The sequence below is a fragment of the Microtus oregoni genome, unplaced genomic scaffold (genome assembly GCF_018167655.1).
Source record: "Microtus oregoni isolate MIOR12 unplaced genomic scaffold, Mior012 000001F_ref0000356, whole genome shotgun sequence".
Classification (NCBI taxonomy): domain Eukaryota; kingdom Metazoa; phylum Chordata; class Mammalia; order Rodentia; family Cricetidae; genus Microtus; species Microtus oregoni.
In genome coordinates this window covers 34124023-34142259 of record NW_024543060.1, presented here as the reverse complement: position 1 = coordinate 34142259, position 18237 = coordinate 34124023, and the positions used below count along the sequence as shown (strand labels likewise).

Here is an 18237-nt window from a genome sequence, read left to right as displayed (position 1 = left end):
CACTCTGAACGATTCTGCTTCATTTAGCTTGCATCAGAATGTTTTCCACACAATAATAGAGAATAAAAGTACATCATTAATTACAGCCGAGAGACTCGCACCTGTGGGTATATGTGTGTTTCCATTGTAAAACGGTGAGGAGGATTTAACGTGGCGATCCTTACAAAAGGGATGATGTAATTAAATCAGTATTAAACTCACTGTGATTTACAGTCATATCTTCTTTGGTTTAAAGCAATGCTTCATCAAGTTTCCTGAAACTGTGACCCAGCCAACATCTTCTGTCTCCTGATGCAAAGATGTTGTAGCAATGTGGTTGTGTCTTTTGGGTTGATGATTGCTAGGAAAACAGTAAAGTCATTTGTGAAAGGCTAGATCCCGTCTTTCACTCTGCACGCGGTTCAACTCTAAACAGATCAGGCTTTAAAATAAGACCTGACATTTTGAAACAGTTAGATGAAAATACAAGGAATCATGCCAAGATTTCTCAGAATAGGGCCTTAGTAGCCCAGAACATAGTAGCAAAGATTGAAAAACAGGATTGCATCAGATTTAAAGAAACAAAACCCTTATAACAAAAGACAGTCAAGAGACAGTCTAGACAATGGGAGTACTCTATCCAATAGAGGGTTAGTATGCTGTATACATAGAGATCTCAAAAAGTAAACACTAGGGGCCTAGAGAGATGGCTCAACAGCTAAGCACGCTCACTGCTCTTACAGAGATCTTGGGCTCAGATCCCAGTACCCAAATGTGGGCTCACAACTTCCTGTAACTTAAGTTCCAAGGGACCCAATGAATTTTTCTGTCCTCTCCTAGTGCTGCACAAACTTATTTACATAAAAGCAAAGCAATCATATATATTAAAAATAGACACCAAATGAACAAACAGTCCAATGAATTAATGATCAAATTAACATTAGATGCCTATCAAATGAAAAACACAAATGGTCAATAAATACATGAAAATAATAAGTACATGAACTATTAGGAACTGCAAATAAATGATCATTGAGAGCCTGTCTCTTGTCGGTGAAAATGGTTACCAAAAGAAAAAAAATAAACTGCAAATGTTGGCGAGGATGTGAGGAAAGGGGATGCGTAGTTTTGGTAGGGGTATATGTTAGTATAGCCACTGTGGATATCAGTATGGATGTTCATAAAACAGTTAACTACCATATGATTCATCTATCTATCACATCTGAGTATACACCTTAAAGAATCAATTAGCATATTTAAAGGGAAAACTCCAAACCTATATAGCCAAGATATGGACTCAACGTAGGTGCCTGTTAGTGGATGAATATAAAACACATGGCATGTATACACCAAGTTGTTATGTAATAAAGAATAAAATTGTCATTGCAGAAAAAATTAATGGAACGAGGGCTCACTACATTCCCTGAGAAAAGCTGGCCTCAGAGACACGTGTACAGCTTGTCTTCTCTCGTATGTGCAATTTAGTGGGCAAAGATCTGAAAATAAAAGGGAGATCATCAGGGGATACGGGAAGGGAATAGGTGGGGGAAGTAGAAGGGTCCCACCGATGTGTTAAAGTAGGGTAGATATAATCACAGGATGTTATGTGGACACTTTGTGCACTGATGTGCTAATAAAAGCACAAGAAAATTCCCACAATTTCAGCTACTTCCTCATAAAAAGCTTTTCAGGGTGTCAGACCTCCTGGGCTTCTCTGTAACTATTCTTTTCCTCCTCCTTTACCCTGGGTGGCCGAGACTTCCACCTCAAACAACACAAGACAAACAAAATTTATTATAATGCTGAACTAGGCATGGTGGCTCATGTAATCCCAGTACTTGGGAGCAGGAGGATGAGAAATTGAAGACTAACCTCAGTTCAATGAAGAGTTCAAGACCATACTGAGCTACCTTGCCTCAAAAATCAGGAAAGCAGTCCTCCCGAATCCCAGTGTTGATGGTAAGGTTACAAAATAATTTGTTGTTTCTTTAGTCTAAAGGGCAGGGGAAAGAGATGCGGCAGCCAGGCTTTATTTCTGAGTTTAATAATTGGCGAAAGACAAACAGGCACTTTGTGTAAGAGAAAATACACAGGAAATGTTAAGCAGTTTAGTACTGTAAGCAAAAGTGGGTGACTAACTGAGTTTTTGAGATTCTTAGAGAAATTAATCTCCGGAAATTCATTCCTTTTGTTGTTATTATTTTTTTAAATCACCAGAAAATAATCATGTGGTTTCTTGCACATTGCTTTAATTTATTTTTCATCCTGAACTGGCGATGTCCATCTTGATAGCTATTTTGAGTAACTTACCAAGGCATGCTCACCTCACAGAGGAGGTGGTGGGAACTGGTATCAGAGCATCTACCTCTTGGACCCCGTTGAGTGTCTTGTGCTTCACATTCCACGATGACTTGGCTGAATCACGTATCCGCCTTTGCTTACCAACTGTGGCATCATTATTGACAGCATTTTAATGCATATTTGCATACTTTCCTAATTTTTGTATGTAGATTAGTGGTGTTTAAAAGTGGCAGGAGCCAAAATTCTCTTGGTATGGAATGTACTCTTGACATTAGAAGAATTTAAATATGAGGAATTTTAAACTGATTCATATAACTGTTTTGTGGAATACATCTATCCCATGTTTGACTGTGTCTCCTCCAAAATTCTGGTGTTGAAGTAGTGTTGATGTTGTTGGGAAACAGAGCCATGAAGGGATGGTTAGGTTTTGAGGACTGCCTCTCATGAGGTGGAATTATGGACCCCACAGAGGCCTCTCTCCATGCTCTGCTCGCTTGGTCCTCTATTGCCTTACCAACTGAAACACAGCATGTCTCTCTTCTGAGGATGCAGCCACAGGGGGCGGGGGCGGCATCTTGCAAGCAGAGAACATAGTCTACTGAATCTGCCAGTGCCTTGGTCATGGACTTGCAGCGTCTTGCAGAAAGCTATTACCTTTCTGTTTATTATAAATTGCTCAGACTTAGGTAGTTTGTTATAGCAGCTTAGCTAGGAATACAACTGTGAAAACACTTGCTGTTCTCATTGGTTTTTGTCAACTGGAGATAGACTAGATGTAGTAGTAGGAGCGGCGGGGCTGCATCCCCAGCACCCCGGCCACCTGCTAGCTTATGCCCCAAAATAACAACACACAAATTGTATTCATTTAAACACTGCTTGGCCCATTATATCTAGCCTCTTCTTTGCTAACTCTCGCACCTGGACTAGCCCATTTCTAATAATGTGTGTAGCATCCCAAGGTGCACTTACCAGGAAGATTCTAGCCTACATCCATCCTGGGTTGGAGCTTCATCGCGTGTGCCTCAGAGAGCAGAGCTATTGTGTCTGCCTGGGAGAGGGGAGCATGGCGTCTCTGAGCTCACTTCCTCTTCCTCCCAGCATTCTGTTCTGTTTACTCCACCCACCTATGTTCTAACCAATAAAATGGGCCAAGGCAGTTTCTTTATTTTTTAACCAATGACCTTCCTCCATCAACTAGAGTCATCAAAGAAGAGGAGACCTCAGTTGAAGAATTACTTCTATCAGACAGGTCAATAAGCATGTCTGTGGGGCATTCTGTGGATTAAGAACTGATGGGGGGCTGGTGTATTGTGAGCAGGTGTCCCTGGTCTGTAAGCAAGCTGAATTAGTCATGGAAAGTGAGGCAGTGAGCAATAACCCCACAGTCTCTCCTTCAGTCCTTGCCTTCAGGTTTCTGCCTTGAGTTTCTCTCTTGACTCATAGTGAAGATGGATATAACCTATACCCAAGTGAATCCCTTCTTCCCCAAGTGGCTTCTAATCAATGTTTTAGTACAACCGAGAAGCAAAGTAGAACACTTGAATTTTAAATACAACAGATCTGTAAAACTTTATAATATACAGTGAATAGATTAAGAGATCATTCACCTAGTCCAAACCCATAATCTTGTCATTTTTTTTGTATAGTCACAGAATTGAGCAACAGCATAATTAATTTTAAAGCATTCAAAAACTTTCCTTTAAAATGTTGATGTGGTATTCAGGTGCATCTGGCCAGTTTTCGGTTTGGGGCTACAAAGAGAAGAGTTTCAAAGTATGGGCAATTATAACAAAATCTTTCAATTAGTGTCAGAGCTGGGTTTGCCAGCCTTTCATCACAGTGCGATTATTTCTCAGACCTTTCGAGACGGTTTCTGCCGCTGGGCTGGACAGGTTTCCTGTCAGGAGTGCCTGTGTGGACACGCGTCTCTTTTCGTGCTGTTGGATCTCTTCTGCTTGGAGTTCAGTCGGGAAGGAGACGCGGGTACTGTCTGAGTTTTACACAGTGTGGTGAGAAGGTAAGTGTGCAAGCAGCCCTTAAATCTAGGTTAAATTTATGCCTTGTATTATTGGATTAGATATCCACAATAGATAATGAGCAGAAAATGGTAACGTGAAGTTTGCTTTGCTAATTCATTCATAGCTAGCATGGGAGCTGAGTTTGTAACTGCTGGGGTACAGGGTGTAACTCAGTAGAGTGTCTTGCATTCCTGAAACTCTGGGTTCAGTCCTCAGCACTACATACAGGAATGGTGGATTGTGGTGAATGCTTATAATCCTGCCATTCTGGAGCTGGTCGAGGGTAGATCAGAAATCCAAGGCTATTGTTCCACCTGTACTAAGTCTGAGGGCAGTTTAGGATACAAAAACCAAAACCAAACAAACAAGCACAAATCTTGTCTCAAAAAGATTTTTAAAAAGTTATAAAAACTTGAAGCTTTTTTTCCCCTAAGCTAGTTTATCCCTTTTGTGACTTGATCTGTCAAGAAAAGTGATTGATTAAACCAAAAGCCAGCTTAAGAAATGGGGAATGAGTCCAGATTAAACCACCGGCCACCACTACTTTAAGTCTCTTGCTGCCCAATATATCTTTCTGTCCTTGGGACGTAAGCTAAGTATTTATCCCATAGGGCCCCATCCTTCTTGTCTCCCTATATCATTTATAACGTGCTTATTGGGTTTTGTCCCAACACTGTTTTATATCCTACTAATATCAATGTAGTTTGGAATCCTTCATACATTTGAGTTGGCAAAAGATGCCCGGTAAATATTTGTCGAATCAAATGGCGTTGCAGCTGAGTCCTCTTGGCATCTTGTTGGGCTGCAAGAGAGATCCCTTGTAGAAATGCTGCCTTTTGGTGTCCAGCAGCATTCCAAGAATCCTGTGTGGGTTCCTCACTTCTTTGTCTCTTTCCTCTTTCATTTTCAAGGAGGTGCCACACTTTACTAGGCTTTAGCCCTCAGGGCAAGTTGGTTAGAAGTAGTAACTTTGGTCATAACTCTAAGGCCCACTTGAAATCCATCAACTCCAAAATTGTGAATACTGGTAGAAGGGTCAAGTTGGATGATAAAGGAACAACCCCGAAAGGAATCCAGTGGATCGTGAGTCACTGAAGGTAGTCTGGAGGCAGCTAGCATTTTTTGTTGGCACGGAAACATTTGTTAGAGGCTGGACTGAGGATCGGGAGGGGTTCAGCTCTCACTGGGTGGCAGCTGCTTTCTGCTCATGTCTGAGGTTGCTTCCGTCTTTTAGAGGTGCCATGGGAAATTTTAGCATGTGATGGCCCAGCGATCATGCGTGCATCTACTTTAAAGAATGAGAAATTAGCAAAGGATGGGGATTCTTTTCCATGGCTACTTTACCTTTTCTAGGCTCTCAGCACACAGGAAGCATCTTCTACATAGCAGTGACAAGTCGTCCTGCTGGGTTATGTATGTCGCTGTGGTGACCTTATTGGAGTTAAAGGGAGAGAGAGATGGAAAGATTGCAAGGTTTTGTTTTGTTCTGTTTTTTTAAACTAGGCGTTACTGTTCTTTGAGTGCTAACTGGCATGGCCAGCATGAGTGGATGTATATATGTAGAGCAGAATTAGCTGGGATTGCCACCCTAGGATTGGGGGACAGTATTTCCAGCGGCCGTGCGTAGCAATGGGGGTTCTCCAGCTATAATTCTGTCTTAGATTTGCATTGCTTTAGGGGCCTTGGAGTTGGTTATTCTTTTTCGTAGATACTTCCTTCTGTGGGCATGTGTGCATGTGTTTGTTTGGGAAGCTTTTAAGTGGCCCAAGGGAGCATCCCTGTGGCTTCCATTAGAACTCTACTTCTTAAGTCCCCTATCCCCAACTCAGCATCCTGGCCAGCTGAAATCAAGACTCCACAGAGCTTAGGGGCTGTTGTCAGAGCATTTCCTTAAGCAGGAGGTAGCAGGATTTGGAACTTCCCATGTCTCAAACAAATCAGAGACTTAGGGAAGTGCAAAGGTCAGCATTGCTGCCCTCCAGTCCAACCCCTCCTTCAAGCATTGGCAACAGACTCTGAAATAATTCTTTTTAATATTCTTAATCCTTTGAAAATTTTATACAGTATGTTTTAATCATAACCGTCCCTGCCACCCAACCCTTCCCAGAACCACTCTACATCCCTACCCACATAACTTCCTGTTCTCGTTTTTTTTCCCATCAAGTTCAGCTTGTGTTGCCAAGTACTCCAGGGTGTGAGACCTGCATTGGGGAGTGGTCAACCAGACCAGGAGTCACACTCTTGAAGGAAAAGAGAGGTGGGAATCTGTGCCCTTCTCCCAGCCTCCATGCTGGAATCTTTGTCCGGTTAGAGCCCTTGCAGGCCTTGTCCATGCTATCACAGGTGCTGGGAGTTCACAGGTGTAGTTCTCTCTTTGTGCCCTAAAAACACTGGTCGGTTTTAGTATTCTCCTCCCTCAGGCACATAATCTTCCCACCCCCTTTCCCACAATAGTTTCTGAGTTTTATGAAGAGGGGTGTGTTATTGATACCCCATATAAGCTGGGTGCTCCCCAGTCTCTATGCTCTGAATGTTGACCAGGTATGGGTCTCCGCTAATTGCTAACTGCTTCAAAAAGAAGTTTCTCTTTTGGATGCTCACCTTACGAGACCTGGATAGAGGTGGGCGGTCCTTGGGCGTCCCACAGGTCAGGGAACCCTGATTGCTCTTCGAGCAGATGAGGGAGAGGGACTTCATCGGGGGAGGGGGAGCGAAATGGGAAGCGGTTGCGGGGAGGAGGCAGAAATCCTTAATAAATAAATAAATAAATAAAAGAAGTTTCTCTGATGCGGGTGGAGATATGCATTAGTTTAAGGGTTTACCGCTAAGTCGTTAGGAATCATGTTAATGCTATGTCCATTTAGCAGAATTTAGCACTGGCTGTCCCTGAGGTACCATGACCTCTCTAGCCATAGACACTTGGCCCTGGTGATTGCTGGGTATGGGTTCAATCTTATGGAACGGGCCTTAAATTCAATCAAAAAGCAGTTACTCCCATGACATTGTGCCTTTATTGCAACTGTGGGTATATCTTGTCAGGACCATTGTTATTGGAGCTCACTGCATCTGTAACCAGATAAGAATAACGATTCCTTTTCTCCTCTGGGACATAAGTAGCACCTTCCAGCTGTGAGAGCTAGCCAGTGGGGATGAAGCATTCAGGGCACTGCCAGCTTGGTAAAAGAATCTTATATTATAAAGGTACCAGCTCTTCACCTATTGTTTACATCCCCTAAACACACCCACACACATGCATATTCACATGCACAAAAAGAAACAAAAACAAAAAACTCCAAAGGAAATAGTGAATTATATTATATGGTCATAACACCTACTTATTGATAATCTTGAATAATGTTAAGATGAGGCAATACGAAATCAGCTAATTTAAGAAAATTAAATTAAGGAATATTATAATAATTGTGTTACTTCCTTTTCTCTTTATATGTTATTTCTGATGAATGTCAATTTCTTGTATTTATAGTCTTTGATATAATTTTTAATAAATTTTATAAAGATGTTACATTACAAATATTAAAGATTTAGGGACTTGCAGAAATCCATTTGTGCCTCTTTCATGATCCGCATATTTTCATTAATTTTTCTTTTTAATTTCATTTAATTAGCATGTATTATCTATGTACAAGCACGCTAAAAGATTTCATTCAGATGCAGCAATGGCTTCTGTGGACACTTTTATAATTGATATATTCACCCTATTCCTTTACCGTTGTGACCAATCAAGGCTGTTGGTACCCCTCCTCCCTGCCCCCAAACAAGGCATGATGGCCAGGCACTCATCTGAGAATCAGGGGCTGATGAATGCACGGTCTTCAACTGGTCATATGTGTTAGCCCATCTCCACCTCTCCAAGGCCCAGGGAGCATCTTAGAGGAGAGGTCAGTAGGAATTTCAGACCTAGAGGATGGGGAAGAACATCAGGAAAGGCTGCCGTCCAGGTGACACCACTGTTGCAGCCACGAATACACAGGCGTGGGCGCATGTATGAGATTGGGCCCTCTGAGTTTCTGTGCTGGGTGAAGGGTGTTTACTGAGCTAAGGACTGTTGATGGTGCTGGAGGAAGGATCATCCTCTCTAAAGGTGTAACCATGGGGGGAACGAAGTGGGAAGAAGAAGGGACTCAGGGGGAAAAGAGGATGAAACTGGAGGTTAATGAGGGGGTTTGCATATGATCACAATGCATTCTATATATGTATGAAACTTTAAGAAATATAGAAAATAATGAGTTCTTGGCTCATTGGTAAAGGAGGTTATAATCTGGGATAAAGGTGGCAGAGCTCCCCTGTCATTGGTTTTGTTTCCAGGCAAACACATTTTCATTTAGGCATCTTCTGTGGAGAAAAGTTGTTGGGGTCCGGGAGGGTTCATCATGAAGCCCGAACCCTAGCCCTGCCTCCGTCTTCTGTGCTAAGTTCCTATGGAAGATTATCCGGCTCTTCCTGGAAAAATGGACATTTAAGAGATGCTGCTGATTTGTGACATGATGCTTTATGCTTTCCTCTCAATATGTAGAGAATCGCTCAGTCTTTCCCCATCAGCATCAATTAAACACAATAACAATCACCATACAGGGCTGCACCATGGACAGTCACAGAGCCTTGTCTCTTGGACCGCTGCGATGGGGCTGGGATCTCAGTTTCTTTTAACTATTTGTTGTCAGATCCATTTTAGCTCATCATTCATCCACTTATTAAAACTTAATGAACTCTAACAAAGTTTAGCCTTACAGATTACAGCCTGAGGCTGTTGCTGACAACATTCCCCACTAGCCATGTAAAATAATGATTAATACCCTTTTTAAAATTTATATTTTGCTCAGGTACAGTGAAATGCTCCCGGGGTAACGGGCAGGTTGTAACTAGGAGTCCACAATTGTTTGGCATGGTTTAGACTCACGAACCTTGTGTTATTTTTATATCGGGGTGTCCAGCTTGAGAGAATTAGTAACTATAATCTTTATCACAGTATGATATGATGGCTAACATTATCATCAGCATCATAGTTCCATAAAGGTTATGGTGTATGCTTTATTTTCTGTTCTATTTGCTGATGCCTATATTTCATTAGTATGTATATGTGCATGATAAGAATACATTGAATTGATAGCTTGCATGAGTTGCTTCTTGTGACTGTTGAACTCCTGCTGTTTTGTTGTTGATTTATATTTACTTATTTGTGTGTGTGTGTATAGTGTGTGTGTAGAGTATCTGCATATGGTAAATATATGTGTGTCATTTGGGTACAAGCCCATATATAGCATATGGGTGGAGGCCTGACGACGATTGCAGGAGGTCTGCTCTATCATTTTCTGCCTTACCCTTTTGAGATAAGGTGTCTCACTGAAATGGGAGCTGGACCGGCAGCCATCAGGTCCCAGCCAACCTCCTTGTTTCCCACAGCCCTGGGGTTAATAGCAGATGTGGCCATAGGCAGCTTTTAATGTGGATGCTGGGATCCACGCGTACACTTGCAAAGAAAAGTGCTCTTACCCACTGAGCCATCGCTTCAGCCTCTCATTTGGCTTATTAATAACCTTGCCACCTGTGATTCTATAAACTAAAGCTAGCGTCCTTTACTCATTGATGAAGGAAATTTTACAGACTTGCTATAAATCCTGGGGTGGCGGGCTGCCTAATCACCCCACACCCCTGCAGGAACAAGGCTCCCCAATAGGAAGGAGTAACATCACACCTTGAGCATCTCTCTGGGATCCAGGATCTCCCTCAGTTACTCTTTCAGTTAGTCTTTCTTCCTTCCCTTCGCCAGGCACTGTCTCCCTCCTCCCTTCTCGCCCTGAGGAGGGCCAGTTCTTCAGGTCTCAGGCTGTTGCTTACAGCATTGCTTCTGATCTACCGCCTGGGCTTCCTCCAGATGAAAATGTCTAAATCTCTGTCAGCTTCCTGTCTGTTAGTTGTGAGACAGGATTTTGCTGTGTAGTCCAGGCAGATTCTTGTTATATACTTGAAAGAGCCCTCATTTACTCTGTTTCTTCCTCTAGGAAAGACCCCTACTCTCTGCTTTCTCCTCAGCTGAAGGAGAGCTCCTTAAAGAGCTTCTCTCTGCTTGCTGGCCCTCCACTCGCTCTCAACCCCAGCCCCTGAGTGCTGCACACCTGTTGGGTAGCTCACACTTGGCCCACAGTTTCCCGAACTGCTGCCTGCTGTGTTTTCATGATGTCACACTTGACCTTGCTTTTCATTTGACTTAATTTACTACTTAAGTCTTAGTTTTCTTCTCTTTGGCGCGTACACTTTTCCTCGCTGCTGCTTCCTCTCTCCTTCCATCTTTTCTCCCCACATTCTCTCTTCTCCTCCCATCCACTGTCCTATAAGATCTTTGTGGCTCAGTTTTTTTTTTTTTTTTTTTTTTTTAATTTAAGATCAGAGCCCCAGTGTGGCCAGGTCCTCTTGTGACAGGCCTTTTTCTTGGCTGCAGATGGCGAAAGTCTCCTTGTCTCCTCATACGGCAGAAGGAAATTGAAGGAATTCTTGGGGGCCTGTCAATCTCTGCCTTTCCCTGTGTCTCTCACTCACACTGTGCCTCTCTCATATTTGGGGTTCATGGAGGACCTTGCCTGTTCTCTACGACTAACCTTCAGCCCTACCTTCCGGATCCCCTTCATAAAGGGTGCAATCCTGTACTACACAGTCTCATTGCAATACCTCATCTGCCATCCCTTCGGAGGTGAAGGCCCCTTAGACATTTGGTGGAGAACACACATTCATCTAGGGTATATGAGCAGAAAGATCAAAATCATGACTATCAATGCCTTAGGCATACTGTAAAAAATTAGGAAAAGGGCCACTAGAAATAGACATCAGGTGACTTAAGTTACCATGGCAATGTCTGTTTGATTCTTTCCATTGAAGCTCTTTTCTGAGATCCCCTGCCTCTTTTCCATCTATCACACACCAATGTGTGCTGAGGGAGTGAGTTCTCCTTTCTTGCCTCTAAAACTGGTGTTAGCCAGTCTCCCTCCCAACCCTGCCCTTTGCTTTGCTTCCGTGAGCAGGCTCATTTTTGCCTTCAGGCTCCAATTCCATTTTAAATAGTCACCTTCATTCTCCTTGGGGCTTGGATGTAGATAGTCAACTGTTAGTTACATATTTCCCTATGGATATAATGTACAACATTTCAAACTCATTCTTTATCTTTATTTCCTAAGTATATAAAATCCCCAGACTTGGTGACTGTGTTTGTCATTTTTATCCCATATCTTTTATCTCTTCTCTACCCCTAAATCCTGTTGATTTTACATTTCTTAATGTTGTTCTTGTTCTCTACTTTTTTCAGACTCGCATGGGCTCTCTCTCTAGGTTTCCTCTAATATCTTGCTACTGTCATGGCACCCCACCAAATCCAGAGAAAAGCATGTTCTCCGTGGTTGGCACTGCCTCTTATTTACAGTACTGACTGACTGTACTTGGACGTGAACAGATTAACTTGCTATTCTTTCTATCTATAGTCCTAGTTGTAATGTCTTGGGCAGAGTGGATGGCTCACCCCTGGGCAGGTGGTTCTGAGTTGTGTAAAAGACCAAATTAAGCAAGTCAGTAAGCAGAATTCCTCTGTGGTATATGCTTCAGTTTCTATCTCCATGTTCTGGCCTTGAGCTTCTTCCCTTGTTTTCTTAAATGATAGACTATACTCCACGAGATGAGATGAACCCTTTCCTTTCCAAGTTGCCTTTGGTCAATGCTTGTCATAGTAACATAAAAGCAAATTGGATCTAGTGTTTATCATTCTTCATTAAAATCAATCTCCTCTGAATTGTACCTTGGTTCATTTCTTAAAAATGAAGTAAAGGCACAGCTATTTATAATTGCTGTAGTTTTTATTGTTCTACAAATATCCACACCCTATTCAAAACAGGAGAAATACTGTATTATAGGAGGCTCATCTTGGAGCATTTTCTCAGCCATGATCTTTTTTTCATAGATGCTCTACTACTCTTCATATTCTTATCTCTCAGGTTTTAGTAATCCTATCATTACAATATGGTATTACCTAATAAACAGGTTTAGGATAAAAACTACTTTAATTATGGTAAGCCTCCACTGATGGGAGCAGAGGTTTTTAGTCTGCCCCAAAGAGCCACCTCCTTGGAAGCATTCTAAGCACATTGGCCAGTATGATTTAAGAAGGGACTGGAGATCACTGCTTCCTCAAGACAGTTGACTAAGTAGATGTTGCCTCTAGTATATTTGTTAGACTGATAGTAAAAGATGCTGTTTTAGTTAGAGTTTTTGTTGCTGTAAAGATCAAGAAAACTATCATTCTACTTTAAACACATACTCTTTTTTATTTTGCAAAAAAAATTACTTTATTTTTTTTGGCCTTTATTTAATGAAGCAACATTTTTTCTAATTGACTTTGGAGCACTTCGCATGGTTGCTCAAATTATTTCTTGGCAAGCCTGATTATTAGTTTGTAGTTGGCCCATTAAACTTAAAAGTTTTCCTTGTGTTTTTTGACAGAAGGGCTCTCTTTCCCTTTTATTAATGTTGTTGAGGAGACAGGATCTGATTTAGCCCAGTCAAGTAGCTATTTAACCAAAGATGGCCTTGAACTCATATCCCTCCTGTTTCTACCTGTCAATTACGCTACCACGTTAGATTCACACTGCAGTTTGTGGTCACCGGCTTGCTGACCTTGCTTGTTCTGTCCCCTAAACTTCTACCCAGAGACTGCTCTTCTTGATCCTCATCTTAGGCAATGAATAAGCTCTTTAAAATGGACTTCAAAGTACCTGTGGTTTATTTGCCTAGAGCCTTTAACTTTGAGAAATAATGCCTCATTTTCAAGAGACCTTTACAGCAGTCTTCCAAGGCCAGAGAGATTAGTACCTTCCAAAACAAAAGGCCTCTTATCCAGTGAGTAACTGTCAGTTAGCTTTACCCAAGAAACACAACATGTGCATATTCAGCCTAGTACATCTCACGACACTTCGTGTTTACATAGTAGCTAAATGACAGTAGTAAGTGTCGCTCTAGGAGACACAATTTGTCCAACCATGCTGATTTTCACAGAAATTTTAATACCAGTCATAGAGGACTTAGTGCAGAGCAGACTTCAATTTCCATCAGAGAGCTCCTTGTTATCCCCTTATCTTCATACCACTAAAGCATAAGTGGGCATGTTTTGCCTGGTTAGCTAGTTTTATAGATTATAGGGTTCATAACTGGTTAAGATTATTGATACATTTTCTCTGTAAGCAGTCTGAATTCTGGTACTATGAAAATGAGCATGCAAGGAGTAATTTTTAATAAAGTTCCAACTAGATAATTTCTGTATTTTGCAATTAAAATAACTGATTAAAAAAACAAGGAGAACATTACCCAGAGGATCTTAAAATGATGCCTCATGGTTTGGCTACAAAATAGACCTTTTTGTATAATGCATATATGAGCCGGTAATGCTCATACTTAATGATAAGGTAGAATTATTTATTGTTAAGTAAAAGTAGACTAATCTCATAGTACACATAGCTTAAAGAAGAAAACACAAGTCCACAGTGCTGACTATATGGTTTGGTAGACTCCAGAAATTTACACTGTACAGTTGGTAACTATAGCCATTGGGTGTTGAATCTTCTTTTTTTTAAATTTACATTTTAGACTTCTTTGCGGGACGCAGGCCTTACTGACCATACACAATAATCTGCTAATGCTCTTCCCTGCTCCTGTAGAGCTAGATTCTAGCTTCATCCTAGGTCTCCCTGAATGGATCTACGTCTAAGATACCTGAACCCTCAGAGAGTCTTACTTGTAGAGCCCCATTACAATCCCAGTCTCTATGTCAATAGAAGTCATCCAGCACTCCTGGATTGTCAGCTCCGGTGTAGGGGGAAGCAGTTCTTCAGGTCATGCTCTGTAGCCAGCATCCCAAACACTGTTGTGCATTCATATCCTGTACCATATGGGTGCAGAAACTGGGATTTCATCCTAGGATAAGGACACAGATCTAACCATGGTTTCTGTTTCTATCCCTTACCCGCCCTTCAGTGTGAAAAGAATACAATACCAACACCACCTTATCCTCAGCATGAACTAAGAACGAGAAGTCTTCGTGCACTTGGATCCCTATCAAGAGTCCATACTTCTCATTGGTTTCATACTCCTCATGTCTGTGGGAAGTCATAGATGCAAATAAGTCCAGGTAAATTACCTGAAATATGCTATAATGCTCCTATGGTTTTATGCATGATTTGGTTACATTTGTATTTATTACTTTACAAACATATGTTAAGCTTCTTTATAGGTGTACAATAGGAATATGTCAATAGAAATATTCATATAAATGAGAAATGTATTTATGGATGGACAAATCAGATACAGAATAATAAAGAACATATATGTGAGTTGTGGATGTATCCAACAGGAGGGTATGCATACAGTTGTATACCTGTGATTCCACCTCTAACAGAATATTGGGTGTGTATATTATGTGGGAGTGGATTGGGAAATTGCATGTATATGGAACAGACACTAATGTAATATTGGAAGTGTCTGAGACAAGTTTTATGGGTAGGTCTGTATAAGTGTGTTAGAATAGAAATCAGATATAGAATAACATATATGGATGTGTGCATCTGAATTGGAATAGCAGGGAAAAGGCAGGGTAAATAAAGCTTAGTGTTAATTTGAGATGTAATTTTTTACCTATGTGGCTTTGTAATTTGTTAGGAACCACTCAACTATTGTAGGTTTTATTAATAAAAGATGAAATTTTTAAGTCTACTGGGGGTCTTTTATGGTTCCAAAATTTGATGTTTGTTGAAATTACCATCACTGATTGCTCAGTTTGTTCTGTCACGGTGTGAATGGATTTATTTTTAATATTATTTTATAGTTGACTTTCAATGCTCACATTTACCCCAACACTTTTTTAGCTTCTGGAGCTAGGTATGATAACTTGAATCTCACTAACTTTCTTCCAAAACTATAGCCAACCTCTTCTCAGTTATTTTCATCAGTATGCTGATTACTGTTCTCTTTGCTATGACCAAATACCTTACAAGAAGCAACGTATGGAAAGAAGGGCATTTTGGTTTATATTTTAAAATGGAACATAGCCCATCATAGTAGAAAAACATGAAGGCAGGGGTATATGATGCTTGGTCACATGGGATTCAAAGTCAGGAAGCAATGAAAAATGACTACCGGTGCTGTTTGCCTTTTCCTTCTATTCTGAAAAGCCACCCCATTGAAGGGAGTCACCTACTTTCAGGGAGGGGCCTTCCTTGCTGGGTCTGGAAACTCAAAGACACACCCAGAGACTTTTTTCCCAGGGTGATTCTAAATCTAGTCTAATTGATAATGAAAACGAAGCATCCCAATAGACCAGGATAACAAGATCTCAGGGGCTGAGGAAATGGCTGTCAGTAAAGTTCCTACCATGCTAGCATGTTCCATGCAGTTGGGTTTTCCAGTACCAGCAGAAAATAATGGGTGTGGTGGGCTGTGTCTGTATCCCTAAGTTGGCAGGGAGCAGGACAACAGGCACAGAGAGAGCTCCAGAGCTTGAAGGACAACAATGTAGCCAGTTGGCGAGCTCCAGTCTCAGCGAGAGAGCCTTTTCCAAATAATATGGTGGAGAGGACTAGAGGAAAAGACTGACCTCTGGCTCCCACATACTATGATGGCAGCAGTCACAGGGCCAAAGCTATGCAGCTGTACAGTGCTTAGCTAAAGGAAGGACTCAGTGAAATTATCTCTTTGTCTGTGTGTCTTGTGTGTTACACACTCGTATGTGTGATGGTGGGAATATCAGAGGTGGACCTTGGGTATAAATACTTAGAAGCCACCTGTCATTGTTAGGGTATGATATTGCTGTGAAGAGACACCATGACCGTAACAGTTCTTATAAAGAAAATATTTATTTGGGGTGGCTCACTTATATTTCAAAGGCTTAGTCCTTTATCATCATGTCAGGGAGCATTGCGGCATGCAGGCGGACGTGGTACTGGCTACATCTTGGCTTACAGACCACAGGAAGTCGATTGATGCCCACACTGAGGAAAGCTTGAGCTAAAGAGGCCTCAAAGCCTGCCGCCCCCACATTGACACACTTCTTCCATCAAAGCCACACCTCCTAACAAATAGTGCCACTCCCTATGGGGGGCATTCTCTTCCAAATCATCACAGCATCCCAGTTGTTTCTTGAGACCAGGTCTCTCACAGGCCTGTGCCTCTGAATAGTCTGTGCCAACTGACTGGTCAGCCTCTCCCCACCCCCCAGGGTTGGGAATCATGCCTGGCATTTTTACATGAGTTCTGGCCATTGAGTCAGGTTCTCAGGCTTGGGCATCTTGCACTTCACACACCGAGCCATGTCTTCTCAGGTTAGGTGAAGTTCTGAAAGGCCATTTTTGGGACCTACATTATCCCTGTGGACAGTACATCCACCGTTCTCAGTGCACACGAGATATTCTGCATATGCTTGTGCAATGAACACATCGTGGTAGGACATTTTAAAATGCCCTGTCATTTAGATGTTTTCCGCAGTTAACGGCAAAGTTCCGTGATGTCTTGATTGGCATAGGCGGGGTAAGATGGCTTCTCATCACGGTGGCTATAAGGGGCCGTCACTGCTTAGATGCTCAGGATCCCAGGATAGCTGAGAAGAATGGCGGTGTGCTGTGAAAACAATAACGGTGACTTTCTTCCACTCTTAGGGATGGCGATTGTACCCTTTCAGAGCGGCCATCCTTAGCCAGTGAACCACATTATTTCATTAGCTCCATCTCCCCAGAGTCATATGGAAGTGTTCTCTCCGCATATAAATCTCGTGTCCATAGGGCACTGATGCAGTTAATCTAAATGCTCTCTTCGATTCAAGATGCGGTGCGGACATAGCACTGAGTTATTAGTCTGGAACATAATAAGAAAGACTTGCTTTTTGGTAGAATATTCTCTTACTAATATGTGGTGTATTTTAAAAGGAAGCAGAAAACGCTAATATTCTAAAGGCTAAGGTAAGATTCGGCTATTTGATTGCGAAGTGTGCTGTTTTCATTACATGAATGCTGTATGCCAATTTCCCTTTCAGTTTTGCAGTTTACCTGAGCTGGGATAGTGAAAAGGGATGCTCTAAAGCCCTCTGCCATTTTACTCTGATCGGCTCTTTGTACTTTGTGTTGACATCTTCACTTGTGGTACCAGAGAGCGCATGAGAAATGAGACATTAAAAATTGTGGCTGATTATCAAGCATCGCTAGTATTTTTGATGTAGGTATCTGGCCCTCTAATAAACGAAATGTTGATGTGTTATGTAAGGTTAACTTACCCGGTGGTTTCGGTGTCCTTGAAGTTTCACCTCAGAAATTATAATACACTCTGGATGCTCAGTGTTGCCTTCCACTGACCTCCGTTTAGCTTGAGCCCTTTAAAGGTATTTGGAGAGATTTGCATGGCGTTTGTGCTGAACTGAACCTCAGAAAGGAAGTGTCTTTCAGAGTCAAAATGAAACCAAGTATTCATATTAGGGGGTAATATGGAAAGAGACAAACAACCAAAAAGAAATCCTCCCCTCAGGAGCAGGCAGCAATTGCCTTCTGCCAACTGGCCCGTTTGTGAGAACCAGTGAAGTCACCAAGCCGGAGCTATTTTAAACCTGACACAGAGGGCGGAGAGGCAGCTGGAGGTGCTGCACAGGGAAGCAGGGAGAAATGTTGAGAGGCAGAAAATGTCCCTGCTGACTGACACCATCCCTGCTTCACACCTAGTGACCTTTGGCACCTCTAATTGCCCAGGTAGGGATGGTGGTATGGGCTGGCTCTACACCCAACCCTTACAGGAGACCTCCAGCTTCTTCTCCGAAGAGTGACCAGCCCTGTCCAACACAACAGGATACATGGGTTACAAACTTGGTGATGGTGAGAAGCTGAAGACAAGATGCTGTTATTATTATCTGAGA

At 41.9% G+C, this 18237-nt stretch overlaps 1 protein-coding gene across 1 annotated transcript in view; it reads left to right on the top strand.

Moving 5' to 3' along the window:
- The window catches only part of Klf12 (Kruppel like factor 12), a 379112-nt gene that overhangs the window by 49413 nt on the left and 311462 nt on the right, over positions 1 to 18237 (top strand). Inside the window, exon 2 of the mRNA XM_041666771.1 lies at positions 14325 to 14478. The gene's annotated coding sequence lies outside the window, so the exon portion shown is untranslated. The remainder of the gene's footprint in view (positions 1 to 14324; positions 14479 to 18237) is intronic.